The sequence below is a fragment of the Canis aureus genome, chromosome X, assembly GCF_053574225.1.
Source record: "Canis aureus isolate CA01 chromosome X, VMU_Caureus_v.1.0, whole genome shotgun sequence".
Taxonomy (NCBI): Eukaryota; Metazoa; Chordata; class Mammalia; order Carnivora; family Canidae; genus Canis; species Canis aureus.
This window is the reverse complement of record NC_135649.1, coordinates 39850081-39864109: the sequence shown is the minus strand read 5'-3', so window position 1 is coordinate 39864109 and position 14029 is coordinate 39850081. Positions and strand designations below refer to the sequence as shown.

At 45.2% G+C, this 14029-nt stretch overlaps 1 protein-coding gene across 4 annotated transcripts in view; it reads left to right on the top strand.

Annotated features, from left to right (window-relative positions):
• The window catches only part of PAK3 (p21 (RAC1) activated kinase 3), a 263447-nt gene that overhangs the window by 53098 nt on the left and 196320 nt on the right, over positions 1-14029 (top strand). For 2 of the 4 annotated variants that reach the window (XM_077888026.1, XM_077888022.1), the window contains exon 3: positions 2011-2072. The exons of the other annotated variants lie outside the window; for them this stretch is intronic. The gene's annotated coding sequence lies outside the window, so the exon portion shown is untranslated. The remainder of the gene's footprint in view (positions 1-2010; positions 2073-14029) is intronic. 4 annotated transcript variants of the gene reach the window in all.

The following is a 14029-nucleotide window of genomic DNA, read 5'->3' as shown; positions in this document are numbered from 1 at the left end:
AAGTTTTCCAGAAAACAGTGGCCCTGAGTGTGTTTGCATCTGGGTAGACTGGATTTGTGTACCACTCTAAGACTTCTGCTGTCTACATGGAAATGGATATTAGGCAAGAACCTAGTTCAGGCCACCACCAAGTCCCCCTTAAACTACCACAAAATAGTCTTCTAAGTTGTTTCACCCATGTAGTCCAGACAGCACTGCACAGTAGAAAGAAGTAAAATGAGATTACATCATTCACCTCCTCAAGACCCTTCAGTGGCTCCCATTTCATGTAGCATCAAGTCCAGTCTCCTCATGGTCTCCAAGGCCCTGCATAATCTGGCTCCTGCATATCAAAGTCATCTTGATGCATTCTTCCTCTTGCCCACTCCGTACCACTCACACTGGTCTTCTGTTGTGAGAACATGACAAGCTCATTCCTGCCTTGGTACCTTTGTTTTTGTTCTGTCCACCACCAGGAATTGGATCCCACCTATGCCTCAACTTTCCCAGAGCTTCCTTTTGTCCTTCAGGTTACCGCTTAGATGATACCATCTCAAACCAAGATCATTTATTTAAGCCTTCTTCCCTGCTCACCCTATCTCAAGTAGCTTCCTGATGGTTCATGTACCTCCTTGTTAACCTCAAACTCACTGGTTCTCAGCCCTCACTTCACCTTAAGAATCACCCAGAGAACATTTTTAAAAAATGGTCCCTTCTAGACCACAGAAATCACAACCTCTGGGAATAAGGCCTGGGTTATCTCTATTTTTAAATGTTCCCCTGGTAATTTTAATGTGTAGGCAAGGTTCACAGCCTCCATTCTAACCTATGAGCTTGTTTATTTTCTTCTTAGTCCTTATCACCAGGTGTAATTATTTTCATTCATTCATTTATTATTTATTGAGCGCCTATTTTGTCTGGCTGTACTCGAAACACAGGGATTAAAATCATGAACACACACACACAAAAAACCACAAATTCTAACCCTTTATGAAACTTCCATTCTAGTGGGAGAAGGCAAACAATAAAGAAGATCAGCAAATACGCATAGTCATATAGCTTTATATGTATATATATATATATATATATATATATATATATATATATATATATGGTATTATGGACTGAATGTTTATAACTCCCCCCACCCCAAATTCATATGATGTAACCCTTACCTCCAATGTGATATTTGAAGACAGGGCCTTTGAGAGGTGATTAGGGTTAGATGAGCTCATGACGGTAGGACCCTGGTCTTATGAGAATAGTGCCCTTATAAGACAAGAGACCAGAAAGCTTGCTCTCTCCCCGATTCCACCTCCCTCCCTCACACACACACACACACACACACACACACACACACACACAAAGGTTGTGTGAGCCCACAGCAAGATGGCAGTCATGTAGAAGGCAAGAGGAGAGACTTTAGAATGAAACTGACCTTGCTGGCACCTTGACCTTGGACTTCCCAACCTCCAGAACTGTGAGAAATACATTTCTACTGTTTAAGCCACCCACTCTATGGTATTTGGTTATGGCAGCCCGAGCAGACTAAGACATACAGTATGTTAGATTATGATAAGTGATCAGGAGGAAATCTACAGCATAAAATGGAGGTATTGGGGGGTTTGGGTGGGGGGGGAGGGAGAAAAGTTTTCCATAGAATGGCCTGGAAAGGTGAATCTCGAGTGAAGATTTGAAAGAAGTGAAAGATCTAGATCTGCAGTTATCTGAATATAGAGCATCCAAGGCACAGAATAGTAAATGCAAAGGCCCTGAGGCTGGATTATACCTGGTGTGTTTGAGGAGCAGCAAGGGGGCCAGTGTGGCTAGAGAGCTGAGAACAAGGGGAAGATTGGTAGGAGATAAATTTAGAAACTTAATAGAGGGGAGCAGATAATATAGAGCCTTAGAAGTTATTTTAAGAGCTTTGTCTTTTACTCTGAGTAAGAAGGGTTATCACTGAGGAATTTCTAGCAGAGAGTAGTATAAGCTGACTGAGATTTTAATAGGTTCACTCTTCCTTCCATACAGAACTGAATCGGGAAAAGGGTAACAGCAGCAAAACCTGCAAGGACGTCACTGCAATAATCTAGGTGAGACACAAGTGACGATGGTGGCTTGAGGAAGGATGGTAGGAATGGCACTGCTGTGAGAACCTATGAGAAATGGTCAAAATCTGGTTGCATTTTGGGAGTTAAGATATACAGGATTTGCTGCCAGACTGCATGTTGGGCATGAGACACAGTGCACAGTCAAGAAGGACAACTTGCTTTGGGGCCTGAGCATCTAGAAGAATGGAGTTGCCATTACACTGAGATGGGTAGGGCAGCAGCGGGAGAATAGGTTTTAGGAGGAAACATCAAGAGCTTAATTTTGAACTTGCTAAGTTTGAAGTGCCCACTAGACCTTCACTTGGAGATGTCAAGTAGCAAGATAGATCCTGGACTTTATAGGAGAGGTCTGGCCTGGAGACAGAACTTTGCAAGCCATGAGATTGGATGAAATCTCCTAGACAGTAAGCTCATGTAGAAAAGAGAAGAAGCCCAGGGACTGACACCTAAAGCACTCCAAAGATTAGAGGTTGGGTTGTGGAGCAACAAGCAAAGGGGATTGAGCAGAAGCAGTCAGAGCAGAAGGAGGAAACCAACAGAATGTGGTTTCCTGGAAGCCGAGAGAAGAAAGTTATTTAAGAAAGAGTGAGGGCTCACTTAGTGTCAGCCACTGCCAAGAGTTCGAGTAAGATGAGGACAGAGATAACCACTGACTTTCGGATTTTGTAACAGGTAGGTCACTGGTGATCTTGATCAGAACTGTGATGGCAGTGAGTTCAAGAGAGAGAAGGAGAGAATTTGGAGGCAATGAGCATAAACAGTCGCCCCAAAGTTTTAGTATTAAGAGGAGGACAAAAATGGGGTAGAAGCAGTATCTCAGGGGGATTAGCCTTGAGAGAGAGTTTTATTAATTTGGGGGATGGGAGAAATAATATTCTAAAGAAAATGACCGAGACCCCCAAATTAGAATGTCAGTTGGGTGAGGGCAGGGCCTTGGTCTTGGGCCATAACCTCCCACAGTGCCCAGTGCAGAGTAGGCACTCAGCAAATATTGCTGAATAAGTTAATGATCAAATGACTGCAGACATGCAGGAGAGTAAATATCAAAGAGCTGAGTAGCAGGAGAAAGTGGCAGGTGAATGGAGCAGCACCCTAGTTTCAGTTCTAGTCATTCCTGTACTGCTCCTGGCATACCAAGCTTGCCCTGGGGCCAGACAGCCAAAGCAGGGGTTGGTGTGGCAGGACTCTCTTTGCCAAGAGGGCATACAATGTCTCTGTAGTCATCTGTTCCAGGGAGAGGACAGGCTCTGGGACTGTAAGAAGCAGGTGTGGTCAGACAAGACCACAGAGCTCAGGAGGGTGCCAGAGGCGAAACCACTTTGCGTCATCACCGTTCTCCAGGCATGGCCTGTCTGTCTGCGGCACTGGGCGCGTGTGAGATGCGTGCCACACCAGCAACCCTGCCTGCCCTTGCTGGCTGGAGGGTAATTAATAACATCCTGTAGCTCAGGCCAAGGAACAGCAAAACTGGAGTCCACAAAGGAGAGGCGCATGCCCATGCAGTGCCTGGTAGTCTTGGCACCTGGCTTTTCCCAGTTGCTGCATTGCACAACTTCCACAGGGTAAGGTGATGGCTTGGCGCAGTGGGCCCTCCCCATGGGGCCTGTGACTCGGCTGTCGCCAGGAAGATGGCACGGCCCAGCATTGAGCTAGTACACAGAAGGCACTTGACAACTTTTGGATGAATGAACCCCTGGGGACTCTGGGAATTGACACAAAAAAATGAGGAAAAAAATGCTTCCTTTTCCATGCCTTCCCTGCTGCCACACTTTACACCCAGACACAGCGCCATGTGGGGCCAAAGCCAGTGGCAAGTGCGGGTCCTGGACATGGCAGAAGACACAGGGCAACCCCCCTGGCTAATTGGCAGCAACCCCAGACAGACCTTTTCCATCTTCTCACCTGGCACCCAAAGACTCCACCATAGTGTTAGGTCTTAAGAGTCCAGAAAGTTAACTTCAACCAGCATTGACCTAATACCTGATCTGGATCACATCCTGTGTGTTTTCTCAAAGTTGTAACTGTAGTACTAAATATTCCAATAATTACTAGTAGTAGTAGTACTATTGCTACTCTTAATTGCAGCTAACAGATACTGAGCGCCTACTATGGGCCAGGCACTGAGCTAAGCACTTTACATACCTTGTCGGTTGTACTCCTCATTGCATCTCGGTGAGGTGAATACTACTGTTGTCTCCAGTGAACAGAAGAGATTCAAGCTACGTAGGGGAAGGGTGGAGACTCAAGCCTGGTTCAGTCTGACTATGGAATCACATTCTCCATAGTCCTCTATTATAGCATCAGGGTGCTCTCTTTAAAAATGTAAAACAGGTGATATCATTCTTTTGGCTTAAAAGCCTCCAGTGGCTTCCCATCCATACAGAGAATTCAATCCAACTTTCTTCCTAGGCCATCAAGGCCTGGCGGCATCCAGCCTTTGCCTGCCTCTTCGGCCTTGTTTCATTCTTCTCTCCTCTTGCCCTAAAAAACCTGCGGAGAAGGCTCTGGAGCCAAAGCAGTGCTCTATCTTCACATTTGGTAGGCTGACTTGGGTGCTTACCCCTGCTTACAGTGATCCTTCCCTTGGAAGATGCCTCCCAACATCCAAACAACCATCTCCAAAGCCCTGTATCAAAGGGTGGAAGCTGCCTAATGATTGGCAGTACACCTGTTGTTCCACGGATACTTGTTGGGATAGTTTTAGTACTGCCTCTCTCATGTGTACTATAAGATCATAGAAGGTTGACAGTGCCCCAGACCCTGTCCAACACCAAGAAGGTTGAGATGCTCAGAGATGAGCTGAAGCCCATATTCTCATTCCGTGACTGCTGGCATTTGGTGAGGCAGTACTGTATGTCGAGGGGAGTATGGGAACGGCTCTGGACTAGACACATATGAATTACATCTCAGTCCAGCTCTCTCCCTTGCTAGCCCAGAGACCTTGGATAAATCCTTTCAGTTCTCTAAGCCTCGATTTCCTTATCAGTCAATGAAAGTAATAGTCTCTGCCCCTAAGGCGTTGTTTTGAGTATCTTAAGATGATTTATTGGATAGTGTTCTGGAAGGTACAGAAATTTGCACAATGCCTCTCGAGTGCTTACTATATTCCAGATCCTGCTCCAAGCTCCTCACATGTATTCTCTCCATATCAGTCCTCAGACAAAACCTTAGTGTGCTTTTTTCGGGCTGTCGCTTAGTCTGTTCCTGTTCCTATAACAGAATACCATAGACTGGCTGGCTTAGAAACAACAGAATTTTATATTTTCCAGTTGTAGAGGCTAGCAAGATCTGAGATCAAGGTGCTGGCAGATACAGTGTCTAATGAGAACCTCTCGTTGGTTCATAGATGCTCATCTTCTCACTATAGCGACACATGGCGGAAGTGAGCAAATAAACTCTGTAGGGTCTCTTTTAATAAGGACACTGACCCCATTCAGGAGGGCTCCAGCCTCATGAGCTGATCACCTCCTAAAGGCCTCACATCCAAATGCCATCACACTGGGGATTAGGTTTTGACATAGGAATCTGGGGCGGATACAAACGTTCAGTCTCTAGCAGGAGGGGAGGGTAGTACTTTTTCAAGTAAAAAAATATGGCTACCATTTTGTCCAAGCGTTCGACCATTTTCCCCCCACTGGGCTACATGCTACGTGGAGTCCTTTGCCTATTACTGTTTAGTTTTGTGGTAGGGGACTCTCACCCTACCTCAGTTGTCTTACCTACTCCTCCTCAAAGCCACAAGAGGTTCCCACATACATGATATTCCACAAAACATCATCTCCCATGACCAGAAAGGAGTGTGGGTGCCTGGTGGTCTAGTCTCTGGTGGTCTGGTCTGTATCTTCACAAATACTGAGTACTTCCGATGTGGTAAGCTCCATTCCAGTCAACTGGAAATCGAACCTGCAGCCCATGGACAAAAAAACCCCAGCCTCTCCAACCTCTCACCTCTGTAGTATTCTTGCCCCAATGCGCAGTCATCGTCTCACCATGAGAGAACAGCAGACAAACTTTGATTGAAGGAAACGATCTCATAATTGGCCTGTACTTGTCAAATCATCAAGGTTATGAAAGACAGAAACTGTCACAGGTTAGAGGAACCTAACAAGACATGGCAACAAATAGAATGAGCTTCTGGGTTGGATCCTTGCCTAGCAGAAGGATACTGGTGAGAAAACGGGGAACATTTGAGTAAAGTTTGTGGATTGTTGATAGTGTTGTATCACCATCAATTTTCTGGCTTCGATACCTTTGCCATTATTTTCTATAAAGATTTTGTTTATTTAGTTTTAGAGAGAGAGAGAAAGAGAGAGAATGAGAGATTGAGCAGGAGGAGGGGCAGAGGGAGAGGGAGAGAGAATCGCAAGCAGACTCTATGCTGAGTGTGGAGCCTACCCCAGGTCTAGCTCTCGCAACCCTGAGATCATGACCTGAGCCAAAACCAAAATCAAGAGTCGGGTGCTCAACCGACCGAGCCACCCAGGTGCCCCAATACTTTTACCATTATTATGTAAGTTGTTAACATTAGGGAAGTCGAGTAAAGGATATACAGTAACTCTCCGTGTTGGGTTTACAATTTTCCTTTAAGGTTTAAAAGTATTTCAGGCATTTTGAACCCTGTCAGGCACAGATATGAGAAATGCCAGAAGGATAAGGGCTGGACATTGACAGTATCCGCTATGCTTCCTGAATCTCAGTGTCCTCATCTGTCAATTAGATCCACTAATTATGTATTATTACTTATTCTTCTTATTAAAGAAGTTGCAGGGGAACCTGCTTTTGAAGTAAAAGAGAAATGTCAGCTCTAAACATTCCATTTTATGATAGAAGTTACAAAAGAAAAAGATCATCACCCCATCCTCCAGAAAAAAAAAGACTGCTCAATAAAATTATTTCAAAATAAAAAGTTAAAAATATCCCTGCCTTCCTGGGGTTTACGTTTTGGGACGGTAAAAGGGAGAGAAGGAGGAAGGGAGATGGGGGCGACAATAAATAAAATAATCAGTTATTTGTATCAGATATTAGAAGTTATCATATTGTATAAATTATATTATTTATATTGTATATTAGAAGGCAGGGGGCACTATGAAGAGAAAGGAAGAGGAAAGGCAGGTAGGGAGGAGGAGAAGGGTAGCTTTAAAATGAGATGTTCACTGAGAAGATGACATTTGAATAAAAGACTTTAAAGAAGAGAGGGAGCAAGAGGCCCAAAAAGGAGGGCACCTGTCAGAGGGAGTGGCTAGTGCAAAGGCCTTGAAGCCTGACCAGGTTAAGGAGCAGTAGGAAACCCAATGGACCTAGAGCAAGGTAAGCAAGATCAGTGTGCCTCCTCCCGTGGTCCTAAACATAACAGACAGAACCTGGCCACAGAGGAAGGATCAAGGGAGTCAAACAATAGACACTAAATCAAGGTTTCCAGCAGAGTCACAGACAACAGAAATGCAAAGGGAAGGGAAGAGCAAGGAAGTGAAATTGCTGGAGTCTAGAATACCTGTCTAATTTCTGGTGAGGAACCACATCATTAGTAAGCACCATGATAAGGTTCTGAGTCTCCTGTTCTTCTTTCCTCTCCAGTCATTGAACTCTAATTAATGCTGAGTGTGGCAGTAATACCACAGCCTAAGACATCTTTCTGCTTTCGCCTTAATTGAGAAGTGTAATTTGTAGCATAGAGGGGTGGGCTGATTTTTCTTGGACTAATAAGTGGGACTGATCAAAAACCTGGAACATATTTCTGGTTTGGTTTATGTTTGTTATCGAAAGTCCCCGAGTCATTCAGTTAGCATCATTTGGATGTTTGGGGTCTGGGAACATATGCACTGAACAGAATGCAGGCTGTGATGCCGCACAGGAAGCAGCCCCCTAGTCTGATGTGTGCCTGAAAAAGACAGGCCGAGTACCAGAGGGGTTCCCTGGAGGCTCCTCAGCTGGCAGCCACAGCCCAGGATGCTTCCTCTTCCAACCATACAGGAACAGAAATGCACACAGGGAAAGCCAGACTGGCTGCATGGGAGGCTTGTAGACAGCAGTGGTCATTTGGAACATTGCAAGCCTCCCAGAGGTCCACAGAAGTGTGTTTGCTTTGTCCTTCCAGCATTACAAAGACTGGATGAGAAGACTTAGTGGGTAGTATCCTACAAAGTGTATCACATATGTGCAAGGTGTTACTACTCTTGTTGTTGTGTACCATGGGGAGGTATAAAGAGGATAGACCTACAGCCATAGTGTTCTCTGGTTCCCTACTTGTCCAGTGTTATAGAGGGATAGTTACTTTCCTTTTAAAAACAACACTTACCACGGCACCTGGGCGTCTCTGTTGGTTGAATGTCTGCCTTTGGCTCAGGTCATGATCTCAGGTTCCTGGGATAGAGCCCCATGTCGGACTTCCTACTCAGCAGGGAGTCTGCTTCTCCCTCTCCCTTTGACCTTCCCCCTGCTTTTGTGCTATCTGTCTCTCTCAAATAAATAAATAAATAAATAAATAAATAAATAAATAAATAAATAAGTTTTTCAAAAAATAGAAACAACACTTAACCATTTTAAGCACTTACTATGTGTTGGGCACTATGAGTGAATGCCTTGCATGCATTATCTCTTTTAGTCCTCACAACAACCCTGTACCATGGAACAGGTACTGTTTTTCTGTTTCAAAGTTGGCTAAGGGAGGCTCAGAGATGTTAATGCATGCAAGGTTGCACAGTAAGTAGTTAGAACCACTTATGCGCAGGAGACCAACACTGGGATTCTGTGTCCTTATCTCTGTGCTAAAGTGCGTTTTAAATACAAGGTGCACATGCCCCAACATGGCAGTTTTGGGTTTCCAAGAGGGAGGGCATCAACTTCCTTCTTCAGGCTCCATGTATAAGGATGGCTGAAGAAGGAAAACCTCAAACAAGTGGGCCACTCCAGCTTGGAGTGATGCTGGGCAGGAGTGGGCACTTGATTGTTTGAAGAGGTGCCGTGGCAATATCTGGCTTCCCAGCTTGAAAGGCTGGACCAAAGATGAGACTGACAGAACAACTCTGAATTCCAGAAATACCCAGAATAGCAATCACCAACTTCACCCTGTCCATGTGCCAGTGAGGAAGCCAGAGATCCTGAGTGGTGCTGAGACTTGCCCAAGGTCACACAGCTCGTTAGAGCTGGCAGCTTCAGTAGAATCCTGATCTTTAGGCTCCCAGTTCAGGGTTTTCCCTCCACTGCACCCCCACCAGCCCCCCAGATTCCATGGGCAACACTCAGAGAGGAACCATCTCCTTGTAAGTGAAGCCGTTGTCTGGATAGTGGCCCTCAGTGTGGCCCTGGAAGCTGCAGCATCGACATCATTTGTGCACCTGTTAGAAGGGCCAATTCTCAGGCCTTACCCTGGACTTCCTGGGCCTGGGCCCCAGTAATGTGCCTTAACAAGCCCTTTTGGTGAGCCCCATGTATGCTCAAGTTTGAAAACCACTGGCCTAGGTGGAAAGCCAAAGTGCCAAGTGCTACAGATGTCAATATGCATTCAGAGCATTGGCTGGCACCGCACCAAGAGTAGTCTTTGTAGGGAAGGAATGAGACAAGGCCTGCAGCTCTCAAGCCACATCTGCATAGCAGAGTCACCTTCAAACACACATGACACTGACAGATAGTTTTGCCAGCTCAGCAGTTCCAGGGACACGCCAGCTTCTCTGCTATGGACTGTGCATTGAGGCCCTTGGAAGAACCATTGTGCAGGGTCTTCTGAGTTGGGAGGGAGTTCAGAGATTACCTACCCCTCCACCCACCTCTACTGCATCCCTGGCAATGCACCTGACTGGCACTCTTTTGGCTTCAGCATTACAGGGCCACGGTGATGGCAAGCTCAGCTTCCTGTAAGGAAGGATGGAGGTGGATAGGAGGAGGAAACACGTAAAGGTAACAACATAAAAATAAAAAGTAGTATAAGCACTAGAGCTGACGGCCATGAGAACGCTGAGCCAGAAGGAATGAATTGTAACACTGGAAAGTCGGGGGAGCCTTCATGGAGGAGGCGCTATTTGAGCTGGACGAGATTTCAGCAGGCAGACCCAGCAGAGGCAGAAAGAAGGTTGTTGCCATATTTCCATGAACAAAAATGTGGAGGCACAAAAACACAGGACACTTTCAGTGAAACCTATCTTGACAGGTCTAGTAAAGACGATATGCTCAGGAGTGAGACTCCCTACTAGCTGCCTGACCTTGGGCAAGGTACTGAACTCCTCTCTCGGCCTCTGTTTTTCCCTACTTGGGAAATGAAAGTAATGTATGTCATTGGGTTGGGGAAGGGAATAAATGAGATAATGACAGGAAGTAGCCACCACAGTGGCTGGCACATAGCAAGCACTCCAAAACAGACATGACTACTTTGCTTTATATATAGTAGCAAACAAGATGGTTTGCCCGGACCACTGGATGTAGGACTGGGATGGTGGAGGTAATCTTTGGGACCAGGTCGTGGCAAGGGCTTTAAATGCCAAACTAAGGATTTGGGGCTTTTATTCTGAAGCAGAAGATTTGTATATTTGGAGGATGAATTAGAGCAGGATGATAGGGGAGTGGGAGAGTTAGGGGCCTAACTCCATCCAATAAGGATGGGGGAAGAATCAGGTTCAGAGCTGGGATATTCGAGTTAGTGTATGTCTGAACTCCTCTATTACATATCAAATTGAGTTGAAGTTGGTGGAGCTCAAAATGTGTAAATGTATACATTAAATGTATATTTTTAAAATGTAGAGATGTGTAGGAGAGCCTGGATGGTGCTGTCAGTTTACAGTACAACTCTTGGTTTCGACTCAGGTCATGGTCTCAGGATTGTGGGATCAAGCCCCATGTCGGGTTCTGCGCTCAGCATTGAGTCAGCTTGAGACTCTTTATCTCTCTCTCTGCCCCTCCTGCTCATGTGTGCTCGCTTGCTCTCTCTCTCTCTCTCAAATAAATCTTTTCCCCCAAAATGTATAGATGTATAAAATATATATCTGTATATACATTATATTTAATATACATGTTAAATAACTACAAAGTGAAAATCAGTGGTTGGAGAGAATATTGGCCAGTTTGTTTTTTTATAGTTTTAATGTGAAAGACAATCCTTTTGTTAGCTTGGGTTAAACTATGTGAAACATCATATTCGATGAAAACATTTCCCAAAGCTGGCCTTTTTGTAAGAAAACTTGAGATCTGTGCAATTCACACATACTTGATAAATTTAAGCACATTCTGTCTTACTGGCAGGGACAGAAATTTGCAATAAGACACAGAGTTCTCTGATGACAGACGATCAGAAGCAGCAATGGCAAGTGCGCATGGGTCTGAATTTCAGGACATTTCTAATGGTGGTCTGGGTATTTAGGTAACCTTCATTTGGACTTTGGTGATAACCAGAGTATTCTTTGGTTCCCCCATCAGGATGAACTACACTTCAGAATGTTCTTGAGTCTTGGGCCAGAGGGAATGATCTCATTTGGCACGTTATTGAGTGCTTGCAAAGAGGAAAGACACTAACCGCTCACAAATATTTTGCCATTGACTAACTGCAAAGATGCATCTGTTAAAGCAATCCATCTGAGCAGGCTAGTTGCCTCGAATATTAAAGAATTTCAATACCAGCTAAGAGCAAGTCGATTTGTCAGACATTTACAAAGCAGTTTTGAAGCCAAACGATCTCCTTCCTGCTTTTACCTTTCTTCCAGAATCTGTTCACCAACACATATGAGGGTGGACTTGGCCTCCTTGGTCAGAGCATTCTCAAAGACAGCTGACATTCTTGGGCTGCCGGGAGACAGACATTTGGGTGGGAGGCGGTGCGGGAGTGGTGTGGCCATGCTGGTTCCATGCTAGGGAAACAATTTTGCACCAAGCCAGCTAAAGACCTTCAACTGTTGGTCAGTTCCCTCTCAGGCCTGCCAGGCTTCCCCTTTGCCTGCTCCCTGATGAAAACAGAACAGACCCACGGAGCAGTTAAAACTGACCAGTTGGAATGACCCAGATTCCTTAAGGAAATGCAAAAGCCCGCTGGCTCATGGGATTAGCTTCAGTTTTGCAGTTACTCCGCATCTGCACATTACCTTCTTGTCCTCTGCAGCCCCAGCTTGCTCTAGCTGCTCACCTCGGTAGCCGGCTTTCCGAGCCAAGAGAATCCCAGAACAGTCTCATTATGAGAAAGCAATCGGCCAGCCTTAGAGAAACTCCATGGCCAGACCAGAGAGAAAGATAGCTCTCACCTTCATTGATTTGCTGTGTCCCTATTGTTCTTTTCCCACCATCTGCCCTCACTCCTCTGCAATCCAAGGCGATGTAGCCAACTTGTTAGATGAAGCTGTGCGAACACAGCACAGCACATATATCACTCGAGGCTTCATTTGTTCTTGAAGAAAAAGAGGCCACACTGAGCAGCTATTAGGGGACATAGGAGGATAGGAAAATGAATGTTTTGTTTCCATTAAAGAAGGTGGCATCGAGGAGGATGCCTGGGAAGCTCAGTTGGTTAAGCATCTGCCTTTGGCTCAGGTCATGATCTCAGGGTCAGGATTGAGCCCCTCTTCGGGCTCCCTGCCCAGAAGAAAGTCTGCTTCTCCCACTCCTCCCTGCTTGTGCTCTCTCGCTATTTCTGTATCAGTCTCTTTCTCAAACAAATAAATAAAATCTTAAAAAAAAAAGGAGGTGGCATCAGAAGCAGCGAGGAAAGGCACAGGCAAACCTCATAGGTGGTTAGTGATGTCAGAACTCATATTAAAGGAGTAAGCCGCCTAGACAAATTACACTTAGCGTTTACTGTGCTGCCAAGAGTTCCTACCACTATGATATATAGGACTCACAGAAAAAGCCTAGAGCACACATGTTCTTGGTCCCAGCTGCACATTAGAATCTCACGGAGAGCCTCAAAGTGTGTATGTGCAACTGCCCCCCTCAGAGGATCTGTCGTAATTGGTATGGGTTTAGGGCCACAGCACTGGTACTTCTTAAAAACTCTCCAGATGGGAAATAAGATTGCCATAAAGGACATCACCAATCGGCCACATTTGAATATGGGCTGTTTATTAGATATCATCATGTCAGTGTTAAAATTTCTCAACTTGATAACTGTATTATGATTATGTAAGAGATTGTCCTTATTCCTAGGAAATATACACCTAAGTATTTAGGGGTGAAGGGCATGATGCCTGCAACTTACTCGGATGAAACAGAAATTAAAAAAAAAAACCACAAGGAAATGTAGGGAGGGAGGGATAAAGCAAATATGGCAAATGCTAACATTTGGTGAATCTGGGTGAGGGCTTACCCTGCTGACAAGTGTTCTTTGTACTATTCTTAGAACTCTTCTGTTAGTTTCAGATTATTTCTGAATAAAAAAATCTAAAAAAAAAAAAAAAAGCCCAGCTCCACAGATGAAATAATGTACAACCAGATTTGGAAACCATTGGATTCAGAGAAATAGCGGAAATGGGGACCTACTATGGATAGGTAATAATGAAAGCTTTTCTGAGCGACTGTCTCCCTACCAACCAGTGCCTCTCCCACTTTCATGCGCATGCAAATCTCCTGAAGATCTGATTAAACTCAGAATCTGATTCAAAAAGTCTGCAGTGGGGCCTGATAGTCTGCCTCTTTCATAGACTCCCGAGGGATGCCAGTGCCACCGGTTCACGGGCCACACTTGGAGTGGCAGAGCTCTAGGACTGAATTACTCGGGCATAAATCTGTCAATCAGCAAGTGTTTTGGAACCATGTAGTTGGTGCTCAACTCTGCAGGAGAAATTTTCCAGATGAGTTAGGGTGGGCATGTGAAGCTCCATGGATTGGCAGCCCATCATCTTGACCTCTTGACCCTGGTGACTCCCTGCCAGCCACATGATCTGGTCCTGTGAGAGTCACTCTGATCCATTGAACAGAACAAGCATAAACAAAGGCTTGCAGCAAAGGGAAGGGGGTGTGAAGCAGTCTAT